Source organism: Anolis carolinensis, chromosome 1 (genome assembly GCF_035594765.1).
Source record: "Anolis carolinensis isolate JA03-04 chromosome 1, rAnoCar3.1.pri, whole genome shotgun sequence".
In the NCBI taxonomy this organism is placed as follows: Eukaryota; Metazoa; Chordata; class Lepidosauria; order Squamata; family Dactyloidae; genus Anolis; species Anolis carolinensis.
Genome location: NC_085841.1, coordinates 20,657,224 through 20,682,407, shown reverse-complemented (window position 1 = coordinate 20,682,407; position 25,184 = coordinate 20,657,224). Strand labels below are relative to the sequence as shown.

General features: G+C 37.6%; 1 long non-coding RNA gene across 4 annotated transcripts in view; it reads left to right on the top strand.

The window, feature by feature from the left end:
• The window catches only part of LOC103280578 (uncharacterized), a 248,778-nt gene that overhangs the window by 65,775 nt on the left and 157,819 nt on the right, over positions 1-25,184 (top strand). For all 4 annotated transcript variants that reach the window (XR_001730880.2, XR_010002941.1, XR_010002940.1 and 1 more), the window contains exon 4: positions 16,816-16,933. This is a non-coding gene — a long non-coding RNA (uncharacterized LOC103280578). The remainder of the gene's footprint in view (positions 1-16,815; positions 16,934-25,184) is intronic.

Genomic DNA, 25,184 nt, shown 5'->3' with positions numbered 1-25,184 from the left:
TAGTGTTTTTGAGTGTTGGACTACAACTCTGGAGACCAAGGTTCAAATTCCTGTTTAGCTATGGAAACCCACTGGGTCACTTTGTGTAAGTCGCACAAAGAAGGTCATGACAATCCCCTACTGAACAAATCGAATCAAAAATATCCTTTAATTGATTTGGCTTATGGTCAGTATAAGGCAGGCCTAAATACCTAGTCTGATATTGGAAGCTAAGCAGGGTCATCTCCATTTATTTACTTACTATTTATTTACTATATTTATACATTGGTCTTCTCACCCCGAAGGGGATTCATAGTACCGCATTATACATACACAAATAGCAGGGCCTCCCCAGCCGATCTTAATGTTCTAACTGAATCACAGAGGGAGTTATGTTCGGACAAGTATTAATCTAGTTAGTACTTGGATGAGAGACCACCAGTGAATGCTAGACTTGGTGCTAAAGGTGGGAAAACCTTGTGATATATTTACCTTAGGGTCCCCATATGTTAGAAATAATACAAGAGCAACTGTGGAAATGAGTAAGAAGAGAAAAACCTTTTCATTAATTCAGACTGCTCATATTGCTCTTTCTAGAGTAAATGTATAATATGTAATGTGGTTTGCAATTCTATATTGTGAGAAGCCTCTTATGCATCAGTACAGTTTCATTTTTAGAAAACAATGTCCCTAAACTTCTGAAAATTTTCCCCAAAGTAGTAACAAATTGAAAGGTCTTCCGCTGGGGACAGACAATATCCTAAAGAGATTGGAAAGTGCTTTAAGGGAAATATTAGTGTCACATTCATTTCTTTTATACCTCTGTGAGCCAAACAGGTTTTGAAGGTGTTGAAGCAATATCCAAACTTTTGAACTTTCTTTCCAGAAGTAAATATAAGATAGGTATATATACCAAGAGCTACGATCACTTTTTTCTTCTATTCTCAAAAGTCCCCCCTTTTCTTCAGTATAGCCCCATACATATTTACTTTAAAGTTAGCCTCACTGAATAGTGATCATAAGCTGAGAAGTTTTTTGTGTGGCTTTTTATACTTGAGATGTGATCTTTACTAGATCTAAATGAGATGCATTGTGTGTTGGACACTCTGTTTTTCTTTTAATATTATTTTTTTAAAGTGCTGCCATTTGGTTGCATCTAGACTCAACTAAATTTGGCGCCTGCTGAAATCAGAAGGTGAAGAATTTAAAGAATGAAATGCCATTAATATCAATGCAGATTATGTTCAATAAATAATGTTATCTCAAATAAGTGCAGCTACACTGGAATTAATGCAGTTTGGCCCAACTCTAACTGTTATGGCTCAGTGTTATAGAATCCTGGGATTTGTACTTTGTTGTGTACTAATTATAGAATTGGGTTGCTTTGAGTTTTCCAGACTGTATGGCCATGTTCCAGAAGCATTACCTCCTGACATTTTGCCCACATCTATGGCAGGCATCCTCAGAGATTGTGAGGTCTGTTGAAAACTAGGCAAGTGGGGTTTATATATCTGTGGAAAGTCCAGGTTGGGAGAAAGAACTCTTGTCTGTTTGAGGCAAGTGTGAATGTTGCCATTGAGCATTTAGTGGCCTTGTAGATTCAAAGCCTGGCTGCTTCCTGCCTGAGGGAATCCTTTGTTGGGAGGTGTTCACTGGCCCTGATTGTTTTATGTCTGGAATTCTCCTGTTTTCTGAGTGTTGTTCTTTATTTATTGTCCTGATTTTAGAGTTTTTAAAAATACTGGTAGCCAGATTTTGTTCATTTTCATGGTTTCCTCCTTTCTGTTGAAATTGTCTACATACTTGTGGGTTTCAGTGGCTTCTCTGTGTAGTCTGACAGAAAGGAGGAAACCATGAAAATGAACAAAATCTGGCATGCCTCTAAATGTATTTAACATTTAGAAAAGTAAATGTTAAAATATTTTAATAATATTTTATTAGCCATCAGTTTTGCCCTTGGCAATTAGAGTGTACCTTGGTTACTTATGACTCAGTTGTTGCTATAGTCATATTTAGAAAATATTCTGTTTTTTAATATTGCAAATGAAGCGAATTAGCAGCAACTACAAGTCATACTATACATGATCGCTTTCTAAAAATGCTTTTGATTTTTGATCTTGAAAGGGTGAAATTCCATTTAATATATGCTATGTACAGACAAAAATAGATTCATTAAGAAAGTAATGAGTCATAAGATGAGGATGTAAAAATCATGATACAAATGCTCTCAACTTTTTCAAAAGTTGGTAGTAGGTATGAGAAGTCATTTTAAAGTACCTTATGTGGTACTTTATGTGGTACTATGAAACAAGAAAGGCTATTTAGTTCAATTTTATTTTTAGTTTTATTTTGCCTGAATGGCATTATATTCTTGTATCGATGTACTTTGCCACTACTGTCTGGACCTGACATTTCTTTTATTATATCAAGATAATATCTGCATTGTAAATAGGTGATACAGTTTATGTGATATAGTTTATGTTGGTTAATTTTGTTTGTCATTCAGTTTAAAATTAGACTGCTTATACTGTTTGATGTGTTCTGTTTTGATGTAATTTGTTTATATGTCTTCTCCTCTTTGGCACTGAATATTTGCCATATATGTTGGAAACTGTTTTGAGTATCTTTGGGGAGATAGGGCAGTCTATAAATAAAGTATTATTCTTTTCCCTTAGGTTTTTTTGGCTTATCGGTGACTGAAGAAAAATAAAATTCTAGTTAAAAAATAGTTGACAGAAGCATAAAAAGTGGGGGAAAATAATATAGGACAAAAATTTTATTTTAGATCGCTTGTCCTAAGTTTCTTTTTTCTTTTCTATTCGGAAATGAGTAGATAGTATGCATAGTTACTCAAAAATAAGTCTCGCTGGATTCAGTCAGGCTTGTGGCTGAAAGTACATTAACAAGGTTACATCTATCGCCTGATGTCTGTTTTCTTTGAATTCAACAGAACATAGTAAATCATTCGTTGCCAATAATAGTGAGAAAGAATAAATGTGTATGTTAAACTTGAAATGAGAGTTGATAGAATGATGCTTTTCTAAATCTATCAGCAAAGGCAGGTAAACCAACTTGCACACGATGATTTCTGCATGGGTTTGTTGTGCCCACTTTTTGGACCCGGTTTTGAACTTTTCAGAATCGGTGAATTCAGCCTTGACTTTCAGAATTATTCGCAGCAAAGGGAGACCTCCGTGAATGGTTTCAGAACGTGTCATTCCCTCTTGACTCACTCCAAGAGCGTGGGAGATACAACTGTTTTAGAGAACTGAAAATACTTTTTAAAATAATCACTTCAGATATTGTGTAGAGAGATTTGGATTTTCCGAGTTGATGCTTTTGTTTCACCGCTAAAGTATTTCTTTTCTTTTTAAAAATGTTCCGAGCTCGTTGAAAGAAAAAAAGAAAGCCCGGAGAACATTTATATTTCTTTGTCTTGACTGAGCTGTGAAATGTAGTAAATCAGGAGATCGTATATTTATATTTAAGACTAAATAGCAATTTGCTTTGAGGCAAAATTACAGCTCTGTTTCATTTGTGATTTGTTTGATTTTTTTCTTTAACGTAATTTATTTCCCTCCCTTCCTTGATTGAAATAGTTTTATCTTTCAGAAAAAAAATGTTTCTTCTATATGGAAAAAATAACAAGAATTCTTATTACTTGTTATCTGTTTTATTCATCTCCACACAAACAAAACCTATTACAAGTTTAGATTTCATTCATATAAACTTGTTTAATTTATTCTGCCATTTTGAATATTTTTAAGAGAGAAAAAGCAGCATGTGAATATAATAATCTTCACAGTGAAACAAAACCTAGTGCGAGCTTAGACTTTATTTATCTTCAGACTGGAGACCAATTAAAATCATTTTTATGTTTAAAGAATCATAACTAAGATTATTAAAATTGAATTGTGTACATGTTAAAATTGTTGAGATTAAAAAAATAATCCTTCAAATTGTATGAACAGTTTGAATGTTGTTATTCTCAAAAAGGGGGGTTGGTGGCTGGTTTTCACATAGTTTGAAACATATACCATATATACTTGAATATAAATCAACCCTAATATAAGCCGAGGCACCTAATTTTACCATAAAAAACTGAAAAAACTTATTGACTCGATTATAAGCCAAGGGTGGGAAATTCAGCATCTACTGGAAAATTTCAAAAATAAAAACAAAAACAGATACAGTAGAGTCTCACTTATCCAACATAAACAGGCCAGCAGAATGTTGGATAAGTGAATATGTTGGATAATAAGGAGGGATTAAGGAAAAACCTATTAAAAATCAAATTAGGTTATGATTTTACAAATTAAGCATCAAAACATTGTTATACAACAAATTTGACCGAAAAAGTTGTTCAATATGCAGTAATGCTATGTAGTAATTACTGTATTTATGAATTTAGCACCAAAATATCATGATGTATTGAAAACATTGACTACAAAAATGTGTTGGATAATCCAGAACGTTGGATAAGTGAGACTCTACTGTACCAATAAAATTGCATTATTGAGGCATCAGTAGGTTAAATGTTTTTGAATATTTACATAAAACTGTAATTTAATATAGTAAGAAGACTTCATTAAGATAAGACTGTCTAACTCTGATTACCTATATACTTGAGTATAAGCCAGGGGGCTTTTTTAGCCCTAAAAAGGGCTAAAAAACTGGGCTTATACTCAAGTATATACAGTACATTAGTGGTGATGCACAAGGTTTTACACATAAAAGAAAAATAATTTATTTAGATTCAGAATGACCAGTTATTTACTCATTGCTGCTAGTAAAGTATTTAAGTCTTGGATTAAAGTACTTTTTTTTCTCTCTCTCTCTCTCACCTCCCACCCAAGCTGTGGCTTTCCACAAATTGGGTGTACTGTACAAAAGTGTTATGAGAAGTTCAGGAACACAGTGTCTACCTAAGCATGAGAGAACTGGCCACAAATTACAGATAGAACAGATAAGAGAAGCCAACAACATTAAATAAGGTACAAAAACAACACATTAAATAAAAACCCAAAGACCACTAGATAATTCTGTGTATGTGTGAGAACGTACCTATGCTTTGTTTTTATATATTCATGTTTCCCCTCCTTTGTGATGGGACTAACTCATAAAACAAGATTAGACGTTTCTTGAAGCATTTCCTTGATTACTTTTTAGAGAACCCAACCACAGCTACTATCTCTAGGCTCCCAAGTTCAAAATTTCTCATTTGTTTCAAAACCAGCTTTTTAAAAATTGAAATATCCCTTCCTCTTCTGTGAGACTGGTATCAATAAAAAATATATTCACACTTTGAATATTTGATTACAGAAGTGGTTGCTTATATATTTAATTACCTGACATTTAATGAGGAGTATTAGCATACTTTCCTTTTCTGTTATATCTGAAGGGAATAAACTGTAAATTTAGAAAAGCGGGGGGGGGGGGGGGGGACACTGATAGTGCAGGATGAAAATGTTGTCAGATGGATGTCCTTACCATTGCAAAGGCAGAGAGAATTGTGTGATTCCTTGGCTTTGTTTTGAATCTTTTCTCCCTACAAATCTCAGACGGGAGGTGAGAATACAGCAGCCTTTTCACCATCCTCTCAAATAGTTTTCTGTTCGAAGACTACACTTGTTGGTTGAAGTAAGTCAGTTATAGAACAGAAAATCCAGGATGGCTTTTTTGGGGGGGTTGTTTTTCTTCTGCTTCTTTAATCTTTGTTTTTACAAATAAATACAAATAACTCAAACTGAAACCTGATGACTTTTGGTGATACTTCATTCGCAGCCCTGGGGGGAATTTTTCTTTATTTTAGCATGAGTCTTTCACAACCCACACTTGGTTTCGTTTGGAAAATTGTTTTAACCTTTTCAGCGGCAGAAGCCTTTGAAGTCTAGACATGCTACATCCTTGCTTCTCAATCTGTGCCTTTTCCAGATGTCCGTAAAATGTCCCAAATTAAATTGTAGGGCAGGGCTGTGTACGTCTCCTTGGAAATATGTTCCGTTGAACGCAAAGGCGTTGTGTAGGCATAGGATTACATGGTACATAAATATAATACTATTTTATTTATAGCCTCCTCCCAAATACAGGAATAGGGAGGCAATATCCCACAGGTGTGATTAGATGTGTGAATAGTTTTACTGCAGTGGAGATAGCCCTGAGAGACATTTTGAAAAAGAAAGGTGAGATATAGATCTATTCAATAAATTTAAATTTGTCTCTCTTGTTTAAAATAAAAATGTGTTATAATTCTGGAGAGGATGTGTGTGCACCCTCCATATAACTACCGTAATCATATTTGAAGTAAAAATATTAAAAAGGAAACCAAAAATTTCACAAAAATTGTCAGATGTTGAAGAGACCAGTTTGATTGAACTGAGCATCTGCTTTTATTTGCTTTGAGGGGACTTTATGTATGTGATATAAGAGGACACACAGACTGCAATCCTTTACCTACTTCCTTGGAAGCAACTTCTGAAAAGATCTGCATGGAAGGGGTTTATATTATTTCCCTTTTACGGACCCTCTCAAGTGATGACATTAGGAACAGGGGCTGAAGTTTATCTTAGTCTGCAGCAAAACAGTACTTCTTGATTGATTGGAATATGATATATCTCAACAAGAAAAGCACTAACAGGGTTGAGATGCATAGGGAAACCATGATTAGGTTCCCTGCAGAAACCAAGAACCAGTGGTGTATTATTGAGTGCAGTCGTATCGGAAAGCCCTTGAACTCAAAATATGAATTGGTAGGGAAGTCATTAGTCAAATGGTGCATTTCTTAACAAAACTGAAATCACAATTAGAGTGTTGTGTGTGAGGTGCACACTGCACTCTCCTCACAAGATTTTGCTTGTTTTGTTTGTGTGTGAAGCTTATCCGCAAATCTGCAAACACTAGCATGTATGTAAGCCCCTTGGAAAATCATGCCTGTGTTGTACATGTCAAATTCTCATGAAAAAACTGTGCCATCTGTCAGTCTATATGAAGACGTATATACACTTTTGCTCAGGAGAAATCCATTTAAAATTTGAAATAACTCAAGTCATCTCATATGTTTCTCTACCTTACAAAGGCAAATAAACTACTTTCTTAGCATTTTCTGATCAGTTTTAGTCTGAAAGGTAATCAGTTGCCAGGGTCAGAGTCATAATAGAAGGACAGGAAAGCACCTTTTAAAAAGTCAGTGTATTTATTGCAAACAGGGGTTTTCTTCAGTTGCATTTCCCCCACTTATTTAGCTGTAATTTTTGTGCCTGGCAATGGCAAAGCTTTCTTTTCAAGAAGTGAATTCAAAGACTTGCTCTGTCAAACAGGGAGACAACCGGCTATAGAAATGTACCTGGCCAAAGTCCTTGACAAGCAAAGATTCCTGTCACTTTCAAAATAGCAAGACACTACTGTAATGGATAGCCAAGCATCTCAAATGCCAGTGCTAAAATAATCTAGCTTCATGGCAAACTAGTCATATGTTTAAAAAAAAGCACAATTTACATTTGTCTGTAATTTCCAATTGTCTGGTTTCAGAGAACCATAGTATGCCCATTTCCTACATCCTCCAAATATGAATTGCAGTTTGTCCACTTTTTAACTAGTGTGACTGTAACACAGATGTTAACTTCTCTACATTTTTAAAATGAGCTCAGACCTAGACAAGTTTAGTTTTTAATGGATATGAATTAATCAGTGTGTATACCAACCAGCAGCTTAGTGCAACCCAGATGGCTAATGACGTGTTCAAGGAGGTCGCAATCCAAAACATCTAGGTTTTATGTTTCACATGTATTGCCTCTTCAAATAATTTGGAGGCATGAAAGTTTAGAGAGTTGAACAACGAAGGACACACACACACAAATATATCTCTAAGGAGCCAGAGGAGACAAATAAATGGCTTGTTTGTATACTTGTTGTCCATGTAATTTGCATGTATTTTTCAGGAACCTGACAGACACTGAAGTAGAGCAGGTGGAAATTCTCATGAGATTTGTTTTGTTTCGTTCCATCAAAAGATACAAATGTGACTATCATGCTTTATGGACTGAGTAAGAATAAAAACAAGCAATAAATGTGATGTTTCAAAAAGAGAGCTCCTGATTCTTTTGCTTATTTTCTGCTTATATTTTCAGACTTACCTGCCACAAGAACAACTAACTTAATTTTACAAAAAGAAAGAAAATAAGTTCTAACAAGAGCCTGTGCTGTAAATATACATTGTTTCCAAGGTAAAAAAAATAGTATTAGGAACTGTTGAGGAGGCAGATACCCACAAGTTTGTGGCTTTTGTGACAGCAAAACAGCTTGAGATGTTTGTGTATTTCAAATAGAAGACGTGGAGGGGATTTTCTTTTCTGCATTTGCCCTATATGTCTCAGGCAAGAAATTGATGTCTTTTGACAAACTCAGGATTAGAAAATCTAGCATTCAGATTTCTGTGAAATTGGTAATTAAGCAAGACCTGTGCCCCCCCCTCTCTCTGAGACTCCAGTTGAAAATGCTTCTGTTCCTTGTTATTGCTTTTTATTCTGGATCATGCTGACAACAGGAAACATAGTGATTAAATTATTCACTTTATTGAAAACCAATTTAAGAATATAAAGGTTCATCACTGTATTTTCACTGTACACCAACCATATGTCTATGGGAAGTCCACGGACCAGAGATGATGGAAATAATATTGTTCAATTTGTATTTTGTAACAGGTGACTTTTTGATGCCAAATGCCTCTGATCCCAGAAGCCATTAATAATCTCGTCCATTGCTGGTCATTAGTAAATACAGTATGTGATAGCAAATTGTGTAGTTTGGCTATGGGCTGTGTAATGTTCTGTGGCCCTTTGTATGTGCTAGAGTTTGGTTTAGGACTCTCAGGAGATACCAGAAATTGTTGGTGTTCAAATCCCATTATATACATAGTAAAATGGTGTCCCCTATTATAAAATGGTGAACACCTTCAACAAGTGCCAAGGAGGCCACAGCAAGGTATGACTACACAGTAGTGTAGTACTTTGCATACAAAAAAGCAAGGGTATTTTTGTTCGAATATTTTTGAGCATTTGTTGATTGAATCTGTGGAACCCATAGACACGGAATGCCGACTGTATTTATTGATATCTATCTTTATCTCTTAGGATAATCCTAGCTTGTAATGTTATGAGGGAGAAAAACACGCTATGGACTTTTTTGGATTTGTTTCATTGAAAATAGCTTATTTTTCATCTTCTGGAGTTGTGACACAGTATGGAAGGCTTGTTTGTCTCCCTATTAGGGTACAGGAATCTCTAAGTTTTATCCTTTGCATTAATGGAAGCATCAGCTTTGAAAGCCTCAAAGTCACTTTCTTGGTCACGGGTGATGACTAAGAACCCCAGCTTGTCTGATATACAGCTGAGCTTTGCATAGAAATGTCACATAGTTACTTTTATTTAACATCATTTCCACTAAAGGGCGGAACATCAAACATAGACAATCAAAGACAATAAAACATAACACTATAAATACACATAAAATCCCCAACTTCCCACCAGTCTCTTGACCTTTTAACTGTTTTAAATGGGTTTAAAAAAGAGTTCCAAACCTTTGCATGTCTGTTGCATATCTATATGTCTTTATCTGCTTATCGAGCGTAGCATTTCATGCATCTGATGAGGAATTTTTCATGGTAACTTGGCCCTTAGTGTAGTCCTTAAGCTTAAGATGCCATCAGAGACTCTTTGTTGCGTTTGCTGTAATGAACTTAAGACAGCTATCCCTCTGGAGTAAGAATAATTCTTAAATGTGGTGAGTAATGATTTGTTTGCTTTTAATCCCTGAACAACCAACACAAACACAGTATTACTCTTTTATCCAAAGGTTTGATATTCATGTATCCATACTCCAAGCCACCAGAAGTGTTTGCTTGCCTCTCAAAGGCTTCTAGTGCAACTCTTTGGCATGTTTCCAGCCCAATAAAGGGTTCGCTATTATCCACAATTTCAGGCATTCACAAGGAGTTTTGGAAAGTATCCCCTACAGATACGGGATCATACTTTTATGTGTGGAATAAAGGGGAGAAAACAAATAATAAATTAAATAGGTTCTATGGCCTTTTTTATAAGACTGCAATTGGCATCTGTTGTCTTCGTAAACCACTGTTCACCACCATAGTTTTATCCTAAGGAACTTTGGAATATATAGTTTTGTACATTACAGTACTTTGAATTTTCTATTGTCTTTCCCAGAACTACAGCATTAGTGCTAAGTAACTCACAAAGCTACACAATCATGCCTGTGTAATAGTGTAGCATTTATACCCTCCTGTTTTGTCTGCCTGACTCACACACAAAGTAGCATCCTAGTCATGTTGATTATGTGGTTAACTCAATTGTTTTGTTTGATGAATTCATACTTTGAGGTTCTACTTCTGAGAATATAGTCTGTTTCTGGGGAAGTTACTGTTCTCATAAGATTACTGTATATATTTACACAATAAAATTGAGATTTCTTCAGAAATCTAATGTTGACATTCTGTATTTGCTGCTTACTTGCTTCCTGTGGGGCTGAGTTTGTTTATTATGAAAAAACCCTATTTTTAAACCTGTTTCTGCCAATAAGTCATTTGACTGTTAATGTGCCACTCATTTGATGGTGTTTCACTTTGATAAGAGTTTGGGCTCTGCAGCTGTTTCTTTGCAAAATACAATGTTCATAATTTGCAGAGAAGGGATAACAACAAGCATGTTGTCTGTGAGGGGAAATCAGTTCTGCATGGGAAATAGGACTTCCTAAAACCAAAGTCAAATTTTGTCCTGAGCCATCTGGTCTAGCACCATTTATGCAAACCCCGTGGTTTGCAATATGTGATATTTGATGATTTTAAAAAAGAATTTACATGTTGAGCCTGACATTAACCTAGACTAGTGTTGCCATATATTAGATGTACTAGTTTTGCCTGTTTTATTGAAAGAATATGGTCTAGTTGACACATACCCGTATTTACTCGAGTCCAATGCGCACCTCAGTTTTCAAAACTCTGAAACCAAAAAAGTGTTTGCTGGCGAATGCAATGTGCAGTGGCAAAAGCTGCACTCTTTCTAATATGGCCATTATAGTTGCTGCCTGCTTAATTTCCTTCTTTAAAAACAAAAAATGTTAGAACACCAAAGTTTTCAGAAAAAGAAAAGAAAACCTTGAAGTGCATCTATGTTGTGGAGTGAATCCACTAACTGCCCTTGCTCAATCTATGGAGTCACGCAGGCTGTAGTTTTCTCTGCCAAGGAATGCTGATGCCTCACCAAACTACTAATCCCAGGGCTGCATAGCATTAAGCTATGACAATAAAATTATAGATGACATCCCTTAAATAGCAGCTCTAGGTGCTCCTGAAGCAGCTTACCCTTTTGGTTTGGCTCAACACTAAGATTACCGTATTACATGAATCTAATGTGCACCCTAATTTTGGCAAGGTAATTTAGCCAAATATGATATATCTTACTTGGTGAGGGCAAATGGAGGTCATCAAGTGGTGACTACCTTTATGAGTGTGCCAGCATGGGTAAGGAAAAGTCCGACTCTGTGGAGTGGTCCTCATCTCCATTTCTAAGCCAAAGAGCCGGTGTTGACCGTAGACACCTCCAAGGTCATGTGGCCAACATGACTGCATGGAACGCCATTCCTCCAACATGGGTAACACTTCTCAATACAATTCACATAACATTTCATTGCCATCTCACATCTCATACGTAATTGTTTTCAACTGAATCAATGCCTTATTATCAAGCAAGATGAGGCAGATTGCATCAGGCAGCGTATTTGGGGATTTCATGAAAAGGATAGCCAATTTACAATTATTTTCTTTTAATAACCACCTAAGGGATCCAACTTTGTTTTTTTCTGCCAGTCTGCCAGTTCACCTCTGACTCATAGACATAGATGAAACACGACGAGGAACAACATAGAGCGTATGGTTCTATACTTAATCATAGGCATCTCTACTGTAAAAGTAATAAGTCTAAACATAATGAGATCTTTCCTGAATTAAACCAAAACCCTATCAGAGCCAGCATTCTGCTTCAATGAATAGTCAACCAAATGGCTCTGGGAAACACTTAAATTGTTTTATGTTGACACATATGCAGCTTCCGATTCTGAAAGCAATAATAACTATCATGATTTTTACTCCCTAAAGCAGAGTTTCTCAAACTGCGCTCCTCCAGATGTTTTTGACTTCAGCTCCCACAATTCCTAACAGCTGATAAGCTGGTTGGGATTTCTGGCAGCTGAAATCCAAAACACTTGGAGGAGCATAGTTTGAGAAATACTGCCTTAAAGTATAATCTCAGGCAGGCAACCTTTGCTTAAGACCTTGGAAAGTTGTTGCCAGTTAGAGTATTGGGGTACGATGGCACTGATACTAAACTGGAATGTGGACAAACAGACTGATCAGGCTTAAAATATCTTCCTATTTAGAATCAGAGAGTATCAAATTGAAGGTGACATAAGCCATTGAGTCTAAACCAACCAAGCTAGAGCATTCTTAGCAGGTTGTAATCCATTTTCTTTTTTAAGACATCCAAAGAAAGAGACCTACCACCTCTGTAGGTTGGTTCCATTGCTGAGTTAGTCTTACTGTCAAGAGTTTCCTTCAAATGTTCAATTGAAATCTACCCTCCTGTAACCTAAACCTATAAGACCTGGTCCTTCCCTTCGTGGTTACGGAGAACAGACATCTACCCTCCTCTTCCTGACAGCGCTTTAGATATTTAGAAAGAACAATCATGCCATCCCTTCATCTTCTCTTCACCAAGCTGAACAAGACCAACACCTTCAACCTTTTGGCATATGTTTTGTTCTTCATATCTTATATCACTTCTGTTCCCTTAACTCACTCCAACTTACCTTTCTTAAAATGAAGCAGCGAGAGTTGAAATCAGTACTCCAGATAAGGCTTGACTAACACAGAATATAGTGGGAGTATTACTTGCCTTGTCTACATGCAGTCAACTGCAATTCTTCAAGGTCTAATCAGCTGATAAGAATTCAAAGAGTTTTATTTATCATATCAGAAGCAAACCAAGGGTACAGTTGTAATGTATTTAAAAACACAGAGTTAAACTTGGCATTATACTAAATGTCCTTTGACTACTAGCCGGCCACTTGGAGTGCCTCTGGTGTTGCTATAAGGAAGTCCTCCCTTGTGCATATGGCAGTGCTCAGACTGCATTGTACAGTAGAGTCTCACTTATCCAACGTTCTGGATTATCCAACGCATTTTTGTAGTCAATGTTTTCAATACATCGTCATATTTTGGTGCTAAATTCGTAAATACAGTAATTACAACATAACATTATTGCGTATTGAACTACTTTTTCTGTCAAATGTGTTGTATAACATGATGTTTTGGTGCTTAATTTGTAAAATCATAACCTAATTTGATGTTTAATAGGCTTTTCCTTAATTCCTTCTTATTATCCAACATATTCGCTTATCCAACGTTCTGACGACCCGTTTATGTTGGATAAGTGAGACTCTACTGTAATAGGTGGTCTGTGGTTTGCTCTTCTCCACACTCGCATGTCGTGGACTCCACTTTTTGTGGCCCCATTTCATAAGATTGTCTCTGCATCTCGTGGTGCCAGAGCACAGTCTGTTCAACATCTTACAAGTTGTCCACTTATCTGTGTGCCCAGGAGGGAGTCTCTCATTCAATATCAGCCATGGGTTGAAGTTCTGGGTTTTAGCCTGCCACTTTTGGACTCTCGCTTGCTAAGGTGTTCCTGTGAGTATCTCTGTAGATCTTAGAAAACTATTTCTTGATTTAAGGTATTGGCATGCTGGCTGATATCCGAACAGAGGATAGCCAGAAATGTCACTGCTTTGGTCCTTTCATTATTAGCTGCTACTTCCTGGCGGATGTCAGGTGTAATTTATCCAGTGGTGTAGGGTGTAGACATCCTGTGATAATGTGGCATGTTTCATTAAGAGTCACATCCACTGTTTTAACATGGTGAGATGTGTTACACACTGGGCATGCATACTCAACAGCAGAGTGGCAAAGCGCAAGGGCAGATGTCTTCATTATATCTGGTTGTGATTCCAGGTTGTGCCGGTCAGCTTTCGTATGATATTGTTTCTAGCACCCATATTTTGCTTGATAGTCAAGCAGTGCTTCTTCTAGGTCAATGCACAGTCCAGGGTGACTCCCAGTATTCTGGTGTGCTCAATGCTCCAGTGGGACTCCAAGGTAATCCTCAGAGCTCAAGATACTTGTTTGTGCTTAAGGTGAAAAGCACATGTCTGTGTTTTAGATAGATTAGGGGTCAGGTGGTTTTCCCAGTAATAGGCAGTAAGAGCACCTAAAGCTTCGGAGAACTTCTGCTCAACCATTTCAAAGCTCCCTGCTTGGGCGGTGATGGTATGACCATCAGTATAGATGAAACTCTGTGTCCCTTCTGGCAGTGGTTGGTCATTTGTGTAAATGTTAAAATTCATGGAGTAAGCATGCTCCCCTGAGGCAGGGTTCTTCTGTTTTCACCATCTGCTTTCTGGTCCTGGAATGCAACAAAAAAGCTCCTGTTTTGTAGCAGATTTCCTATGAAGCGGGTGAGGTGGTAATCCTTTGTGATATTATAATTTTTTCTCAGGAGAAAGTGATGATTTACAGTGTCATAAGCTTCTGACAGGTCTATGAACACAGTTCCTGTAATCTTCTGCCTTTCAAAACCATATTTTATGTGCTAAGTCAGGTTCAACACGTTCAAGCAGTAAATACACTACAGTTTAGGTGACTTTGGGGGTGGTAGGTAGATTGAAGTACTAAACAAATGGATGGAAGGCATTATTAAATGCCTCCATGACTCTTATATACAAGGTAGTGTACCACTATGTTAAGTATAGTATCAATTCGTAGCACCAGGTGGTCAGCTGCTGAGAACAAAACAAAGGAGGGCTGTTTCCTTTATGCTTGCTTGCTAGAATTTATTTTGAGATGGTGACTCCACTATGTAGCTGTAGTCTGTGGCCATACCGACTGGAAGACTTGGATTTATAATCCAGCTATAGAGAAACTTTCCCATGTTGTAGTCTGATTTTCCTATATTGGATCTCCAAGGCAAAGGGAGAGAGATCTCGGGTTGTCCTGGATATAATAGATTTTATTTCAACACTGCACATGTTCAAAAATATACAGAGCCAGACCATTTTGTAAAATATGGTAAATGACATCCACAATTTGCAGTGCACAACTACAGTTTTTACTTATAACCCAGTTACCTCTCTTTGTGTTGCAGTGTTTCTATTTATGCTAAATAATCAAATCGTTTTTCATGAAGTGTTTTGATTAACAAAAGCTCCCTTTGTACCCACATCTTGTTATATATATATGGAGAGAGAGAGACAGAGAGAGTCAGAGAGTCATGTGATTTAGCATGCAAAACTACTTACGCTTCAGACAGGGACAGACAAGCCATATCTCTTTGAAACTACTGATTCAAACTCTGGGTTTATTCATTCTATCCTATGTTGTTGCCAAATATGTATACGCTTTTGAAGACTTGGGAAAACCTGTAGCAGTGGTGTTTCTGGGGCAGTTTTTCTTTCCCAGGTGACGAGTCGGAAATAAATCATTTGAACCTTTTGGAAACCATCAAAGGCTTAAATCCAGTTGCTGCTTTCAAGTAAAGTAAGTCCATTCAGCCTGCAATGTTGATTTACCATTCAGCAATTGATTCAGTGGGTCTCCTCTAACTGGGACTAACAACTGGATTTATTCCACTTGGATGGACAAACTATTATCTCAGAGATGTTGATTATTGACTATAGGCTATACATGTGGCTTGCCTGATTTGTTTAAAGTTACACACAACTCTTTGGCAAGGCTCCCACCTGAACCCTGTAGCACGGCCTGTCCTCATAACCTTACACAGTTTCTTGGAGTTGTGGTCATTTTTTGTACTACAACTTTGAGAAACCCTTAATCAACATGGACTTTGTCTCTGGGGAATTCTAAGAGTTGTGCAAAAAGGGGGCCAGCTTTCCTGAGTTGTGATCTTAAGGTAAACAGGAGTGTTAGACTGCTCATAAAAGAAAGTTGCATAAGTAGCCCATTAGCTGGAATGCAGTGCATACAATGACATCATACACTAGTGATTTCCCTGAAATTCATAATGAATGTTATCAGAAAAAAAACTTCCCCTTTTTCTAGGGAATATGACTTGTCTTATCCATCCCACACAATATAATATTATTATGCAGCCTGATTAGAACTTGTGCAGAAAGATATGGCTTGTAGTTCATGTACCATTTTGTTACATTCCACATTATGAAGTATGAACTGGGTTGAGGTGAACAGATACAACTCTACTTGCTATCACCAGGTTTGTACCAGCCATCCCTGAAATATGGTTATCTGTGTATGCGTGTGTTTTTAAAAGGACCTAGCTAACCAAAATGTTTCTAACTTGAAAAATACCATGCCTGCTGAAAATAAAGCAGGCATACACCTGAACGAAAATCCCCCCCTCCCCAAAGTAAAATCATATGTCCTGGATCATTGGTTTCAACTCATGACTTGTACAGGCAACATGGTGTTCTTCAGATATTTTGATAAGTCCCCATAATTTCAGGCAAAATGTTTTGCCTAAAACATCTGGTGGACCCCAGACTGAGGAAGGCTGCTCTCTAACAGATTTACAGTATGCCTATCCCTGTTTTTATCTGTGAAATATTTGAAAGCATGATACAAATGCATTTGTAGAGTATACTTAGGTAAGAAGGGATTGGAGCTTAACCAGTCTGTCTGTCTCTGCCATCATCCATATCTCTTCTTACGGATTTTACTTTGTTCATTTCTTTGCCAAACAGACTACAAGACCAGAAGCAGAGGTGAAGGGAGAAAATTGAGAAGTAACACAAGATTTAAGGAACATGAAGACTTCAACCTTACCACCCCTAGCATTCTGTTGGTTCTAGTAAGGAGCTGGTGTGTTTTCTCATTATAGTATTTACATGTGAAAACAAAAACTTGGATTCCCTTGAAACTTGTCTTTCATTGTTCCACAAATATATTCCAGAGCAGCAAGTTGTGTTGTCACCTGTCAATTTATGGCACAATTTTTCGCACAAGCCCATGCCCAGCCGCCTCTAATTTTTGATCTGCCCACCATATTCCTGGTTCTGGTTATTGAGGTTTGCATTGATTTATTTTAATGATGTTTTTATACTTCACTGTTTTTAATTGTTTAATTAGATTGTTCTTTGTGTATTATGTTTTTAAATGTGTTTTTAGTTGTTTGACTCTGTTGTTACTGAGCTTGGTCCAGCTTGTAAGCTGCCCCGAGTCCCTTCGGGGAGATGGTGGTGGGATATAAAAAATTAAGTTGTTGACACAAAGACAGAATATGACACAGCAAACGAGATATATATGCTGGATTTCGTATCACAAAATCACAAGTCGAATACTTCCCAAGCATTTGGGATTGTGTGATGTATTTTTGGATGATGGCCATTTGCAGTTGACAGATCGTAATTTTGTCAATGTTTATTGTTTTCAAATGCCGGCTGAGATCTTTTGGCACGGCACCCAGTGCACCAATTACCACTGGGACCACCTGTATTGGTTTATGCCAGAGCCTTTGCAGTTCGATTTTGAGGCCCTGATAACGGTTGCATTTTTCTTGTTGTTTTTTGTCAAGTTAACTGTCACCTGGTATGGCGACATCAAGAACCCAAACTTTTCTCTTTTCCACAACCGTGAGGTCTGGTGTATTGTGTTCCATAACTTTGTCAGTCTGGATTCGAAAGCCCCACAGTATTTTTGCGTGTTCAGTTTCTTCTTCTTCTTCTTCTTCTTCTTCTTCTTCTTCTTCTTCTTCTTCTTCTTCTTCTATTATTATTATTATTATTATTATTATTATTATTATTATTATTAGGCAACCTAATTAGGAATATCACAGGGTTTTCTTAGACAAAGAATGGTCAGAGGTGGTTTTGCCAGTTTCTTTCCCTGAAATATAGCCTACACAATCTGGTATTCATTGGTGGTCTCCCATCTAAATACAACCAGGACTGGCCTTGCAGAGCTTCCAAAATCAGACTGGATGCAGTGTTTTATTTGTTATTGTCAAAGCTATATTGTAAAATGCCAGTAAACTGGTTGTGGTGGAGGTGGGTGGGTAAACTAGACTGTTCTCGGGATTCTTTCCAACCCTATAAGTTACAATTCTATGATTTTCTATTCTAGTTCAACTCCCCGCCAGGGCAAGAATTCATAGCTAAAGTATCCCTGAGAGGTAGTTATTTAATCTCTGTTTTAAAAAGCTCCAGCAAAAGAGAGACCGCTGCCTTCTGAAACAGCCTGTTACAATGTTGAACAGCTCGTACTAGGCCAGAATTTTGTTTCTTGTAATTTGAATCTGTTGGATCCGGATCTTTGGAGCAGCAGAAAACAGGCTTGTTCTGTCTTCCACAAGACAACAGATATTTAAACATATTACCTTTCAGTCTTTTCTTCTTTATTTTAAAAATACCCAGATCCCTCAATATACCTTGGCTTCCAAACTCTTTGTCATCCTAAGAAAGCACCACTTTGAATTCTCTAAGGCAAATGCAGCTTGTCAGCAGTGTTTGCTTTGGAAGCCCTGCAAGGTGTAAAAACCTTCTGAGATATTTCCCCAAGCCTGCAAAGATACTGGAGGGTTGTCAAGTGTCTGGAAAGTCTCACTGTATAGCTTGTGTCTTCCAGGAGACTCAGTAGACCACCACTCATGTAGGTCTGTGTTAAAGATATTCTGTCCTCTTTTATATCTTGGTTCACAAAATCCATCACAGAAGTGGGCTGTTTAAACTTACTGAAATTAAACCAGTGTGGGTTGAGTGCATTTATCTTTGTTCTGTGTTGCGGCATAATGTATGGAAAACAAGGGCAATGATTCCTTTGTTAATGCTAATAACAGGAGGAAAAGGGCAGTTGCAAAAGAGAATCAACAAATATGGGAAAGTACTTAAAATTTCATTGCTGATTGTCACCTGCCAATGTACTCCCCATTCCCCAGGTTATTTCGAATGTTTTCATAGTTCCATGTCCTCTAGCCAAGGTTCAAAATTGGAAATTATCTTGCTGTGGGGGAAAACTTGACTGGGGGAAGGTAGAGCTCAGATTTAAACAACATATTTACTAGTGGAAGTATTCATATTTGTAATAGTATTTGTATTATGGTTTTCTTAGGGGAGCTCAAGACAGCACAATTGGGCCTCCTTTCTGTTTTTGATTGAGTAAAAGTGTTTAAATAGGCCAGGGTCTCCCAGGATATTTAATGGCTGAATGCAGATTTGAACCTGGATCTCTGCGGCCATATGCCAGCTCTCTATCTAGAGATTCTTTAGACTCCAAGAAATCATATCTCTCACTGCTAAGAGCTTCTGGGAGTTACATGTCATTTTTTAATGTGTTACGTACTTACTGTAATCATATTGCATAACCTATTGGAAAATCGCTGCACCCAGTCTATGGGCACATATCCTCTTAGTAAATGTGAATCTCCATAAATATGTGAATTTGTAGAGACCACCTTTTGAAAACCATTAGTCACAAAAAGCGTGACCTCGTTGGAAGTCAACTCTTTGAACAAGTGATATTCACAAGCATTCATGCAGTGGCACACAAGTAACTCTGGTTAAACTGAAGAACCATGTCTTTAAACTGCCAAGGATAAAGACATGCCACTACAAAAATATATTTAGTTAGTAGAGGATGGTTGTTTCTTTGCAGTTGAAGTTGCCCAAAAAAATACGCTCCCTTTAAAACCTCTTAGTTTAAAATATGCACTCAGAGATTTTTTATGAACACGGTATCATTCTTAATCATTAGTCCATAGTCTCTGAGTATAATTGTACTCACTGAAGTCTATAGGTCATACTTCTCTACTAGAGTCTCTAAAGCATACTTCTCTATTGAAGTCCAAACAGCAACTTTCTCTACTGAAGTCCAAATACACAACAAATACAAAATGGAGTCCTGAGTCTGCACATGCTCAGTACAATCACATGCTCATGCTCAGTACAATGTTGCTGGAGTACAATGTCCTGCAATCCTAGCCAGTATAGCTAATGCTGAGAAATGCTGGGAGTTACAGTGCAACAATATCTAGAGGGCCACACAAACCAACCAATGCTTTAAATGACTGTATTACAAGGCTCTGAAGCAGTTGATTCAACATCTGCCCACGTACCACACACATGCAGCTCGCCACTCTGGAACCAAAATCAATTATGAAAACATCCTACTAAAGCTTATCAATTCTGAATGAGCGATAACATAAAATGGTGCCCACGCTTTTTGTTAGTTTGCCTTTTGTACCAAGTAGTGTGTGGGTTGTGATTCTGTCTAGAGCAGTGCAGATTGTGGAGGAGGAGAAGTGTTAATAATCCTTCAGCTTTTGTGAAATACATATTGTATTAAAAGCCCTTCTGAGATCAAGTCATTAGATAATCAGGTTTCAGTCTAAAGGGGAGGAGATGGCTAGAAAAGTTTCACAAAATAATCCAGAGTGTGGAACGGATGACACTTGTAACCAGAAGGCTGAGTCTGACTATTTAATTAAAGCAAATTATTCCCTGCAATGCTTTAGACTTTTGGCACTGTTGAGCTTTACCCCAAACAGCAATGCATCTTTAATTCTAGTTTGTTAAGATGTAGTCTATAACACATGGCTTTAGGGATGATATGGGCATATCCTCCAACTGTCCTAATTTGGTTCAATATTTTTTCAGGTGTTTTAAGGTCCCAATTTCCCTTTCCTCTCCATTTTTGTATTTTGTCTTCGGTTTATTTCATTTGCTATAAACTGAGTTCAAAATATAAACGTAGCTTAGCAAGGAGGAAAGGCGGGGCTGGAATCTTACCCTTCTCAGCTGGCTCAGGCAAAAGCAGACTGCTGCATCCCTATCTAGCACATCTGTTCTTCCTTATTAATAACTTTTTGTCATTATGATCACACTCCAATGTTGCTTTGACACGTGTGCCTTAGTTTTTACCTCTGAAATCTCGGAGGGCGTTATTTTAGTAGAAAGTTACAAACCTAGAAAAGCTGCTTTATACAAAGAGTCTACTTGATAGAATTTTCCTCGACCCAGGGATGGAAAACATTTGTCCCCATGGATGTTGCAGACATCCTCAAACTCTGGCCCTCTAGCTGTTTGAGCCTTCAACTCCCAGAAACCCTAGCCAGCTTGTTCAGTAGTCAGGAATTCTGGGATTAAGAGGCCCCAACAACTGGAGGGCTGCATTTTGAGGGTGCCTGGATTAGGCCATAACACCCACAGTCCCAGACATCACCCCATGCCAAATGACAAAGGAGGAGTCCCCAAGATGTATTTCTAGTGATGGGTTCATAATCACAGTTTCGCCCTGGACCTTTGTCCTGCGGGTGGTTGGAAGCCCCAAAGGGGAACTGACGAGCAGCTGGTATCAGGACCTCTACTGAGGTCCAGGAAGGTCCTTTGTCATAAGGATTATGTCCCATCTCGGGTTCTCATGCTGAACGCAGTAGCTGGTATCTGGAGTGACTCTGAAGAGGTTACTAGAGCTCATGTATTCATGTACATTTGCCTTCATTTTATAGAGTTTTAATAATAATAGAAATAGAAAATAGACTTGAAGCGCTGCTTGGTGCCAACCATTCATAGAAAGGGTGAGGAAAAGGGATTTCACCAAAGCTGAGCAGCAGATGGAAGGGTCATCAGTGACATTTGTTATATTTTGACTCCTTCACTCATGCACAGAAAAGAAGAAAAAGAAACATGGAAGAATACATACTAGTAGCGAGGGAAGTGATACATGGTAGCAAAGATTGGGGAAATGGAAGTGCCTGGGTTACTTTTGGCTAGAGAAAGGGAAGCCAGTTGGGCGGTCTCCACCAGCCTTGTGGAGATCTGCTCCAGCTGACCTGCAAAGATCGAGCAGCTGAGCTGGGAGTGGGAGACCCAATGTGGGGGCGAGAAAATGGGAGGTGCTGCTGGTCTTTGGGAGGCTCAAGGAGAGGTGGAGGGACGGGGGCCATATCAAATTCATTTGGCCATCCGTCCCTGGGAAAACGATAATTCTCAAAGGTCTAACTATGTCCCTCTTTTAATAAATAAATGGGGGAGGGGTTGGAGGTCTTCGATATCAATTTTTTTCTGTGATTCTATGTTGGTGTTTGTTGGTTTTTGTGAAGGTATTGAATGTTTGCCATTGTATGTTAGAATCCTCCCTGGATCCCTTTGGGGAGATAGGGAAGAATAGAAATAAAGATTATTATTATTATTATTATTATTATTATTATTATTATTATTATTATTATCATTATTATTATTTCTTTGAGTCACTGGAGACTGATTACATTTCTGAAGATTTGTTATCAAGTAATTTATGACGGCCTAAGTCGATCCTATTCTTGGGTTTTTGGCAAGAGAGTGTAACTTACCAAAGTTAGCTAATAGTTTTCATGGCCAAATGGGAATTTTAATCTGGTCTCCAGAGTCATACTCCAGTGCTCAAACTACTACCCTATACTGCTTAGGAAATTTATTTACATGTAAATACAGGTTGAGCAGAGCCAGTGTTGTAAACTGGTCTTAGTGATGAACTTAGCCACTTATCCAGTGACTGACTTGTTAGAGCCCTGTAGCAGCAAAATGATAATAAGGAGACTCAAGATAAAGGACATTTTCTAGAGAAGGTATCCTCTCATTTTTCTTGCAGTCAAAACATCCTTAGAAATTAACAAGTTTTACTTTGCATATGCTAGCTTCTCAGTATTTAAGATGCCACAGATCTATTATGCTTTTGGTTTTAATTCGCACATTGTATGACTTTTAGTGCTAGCCACTTTAAGTCTCTTTTTAGGGAGAAAAAACAGCATATAAATGCACATAATAATAATTGTTAATTTTGTTTAAAAGGACAGGGCAAGGCATGCTTGTGCCAGATCTAGTCAAATCAGATTATTTGGGGAGAAAAAGAAGAGACCTTGCATTCACAAATCTAGAGTTGGCTTCCTTTCATCAACACATATTCGGGGCAACCAAGTTGGCTTTCCTTTTGGGGTGTACAGCTGAAGTATGTTCCACAGCGTGAACACTGCATGTTGTTGCTTATAGATTTGTGTAAATGGGCGGTGTTAGAAATCTTTTCCTGATGTCAATTTTTTTGTAACTCCCAACATTGTGTTAAGGTGGTCTCCTTGAGATTGGTACCCACAGTTTAAGAATCCTTCGTCTATATTTTAGCAGAGGGAAATGGCAAACCACCTCTAAGTATTCTCCCATCACATCACTCACAATAACATTGCAGCAGGAAATAACTTATGCTATTTATGTTTTTTTACCTAAAGGGCCGGGTATAAGTATTTTCAATAGATAAACTAATACAAAGAATATATGTTATGTGCAGGACCATGGTTTGATAGAAAAACACATTTTTCAGACATATGGTTTTTGCTTCCATCTGTAGTCTCTGCCATTGAAAGGCATTTATTGACTATTTTTAAACCATTACCTTAAATTTTCTTTTGGCTGTACTCATTAAATGCAAGAAATTCAAAATGGCAGTGAAAACAATTGTAGCTGAAACAAAATACAACCAAAAGCTGCACACAATAAAACCAGAAATAAAATAATAGCAACATGGATAAAAAAGTGCTAAAATTAAATGCCCTGAAAAGTTTCCAAAATAACTAGGTAAATACAACATTAAAAATAATAAAAAGTTATTTTCCTGGCAGCAAAGAGTTTTAACACACATACAATGCATACCTCTCTGGAAAGGGTATTTAGCAGGCAAAATCCCATTGCTGGCTGATTTTGGAGGGATATTTTGAGGAAGGTTTAGGAGCATGACCTTGTAGCTTATTCTGGATGGAGTTGGACTCTGTTTGAAGAATCAAGTTCATAATCTTGAGTACTCTTTGACTTACATTTGACTAGATGTAAGTTTTAAGAACTTTGGCAAATATGCCGCCATGTACTTTATGGGCAGGAATCCATGCATTGGCAATTTCAAAACTGGATTACTGCAATATGCTCCCTGATGACTGGCCCACCAAAAATGTTAACTAATGCAGACTTCAGTGGCTAGACATGAACCATGAACATATTAAACTTTTACTGAAAGATCTGTGATGGTTTGCCAATATATTACTGACAGAGTTCAAGGTAATATTACTGATGTGTGTGCTGTTGTCACACCAGAGGAAACGGTTTTAGTCTAGAGATAAATACTAATCTCAACTGGGAAATGTTGGATTACATTTCCATGAACTGAAGGATTCTGGGAGTTACAATCTTTAAAGAGGAACATTTGTAAACCCTGTTAGATCTTGGTATGGAGCAATCATTTCTCTCATTGTTGGGTGTTTTATGCATATTTAATCAATTATTTGAGTAATTAATGGATGGGGAGCTCAAATTATTAATCCACTAACATTTATTTTAATCATATGACAGCTCCACTGATAAATGGGCCATTAAAACAAAGAAACACACCCTTTTATTATCTCACAGCCAGATGTGCTTTCAGAAGAGTGGTTTTTCCAGTATATGATTTACCAACAAGAAGGGGGGGAAAACTCAGGAGAGGGGTGATATTTTCATAGACGTCAGTTCCCCCCGACTGAGTGTGCTTAGAAAGATTCTTAACACAGATATAGTACATTTTCATTATTTCTGTGCAGTTTGAAATATGCTTATATTAGGAACGACAAGCCTGTTTCTAGAAAATAATAACGTTCATTTTTATTTGTTGTGTCTTGCATGAATAGGCCCCTTCAACATTGGCTTTAAAAGTTAGCATATTTATGGCTGGAGCTCCAAAGTTGCTGCACCAGCAAATAAATTGGTCCAGATGGGAGTATTCAAGTTGCTGTGTCTGCGCAGTGTCACAAACCGCAATGCTCCGTTGGTACTGCCGGCAGATAGTCTGGTGCCTGGCCATATATATACTCAGGGCAGGAATGCCACTTGCAAAATGCTCTTCTGTTTGTATAAGGAGATAGACTGGGATATGTTTTCTTTTAAAGTTATGATATATGAGACTCAGGCCCCTTCCACACTGCCCTATATCCCAGAATCTGATCCCAGATTATCTGCTTTAAACTGGATTATATGAGTTTCCACTACCAGATAACCTGAGATAAACAGATAATCTGGGATCAGATCCTGGGATATAGAGGCAGTGTGGAAGGGGCCTTGGCTAA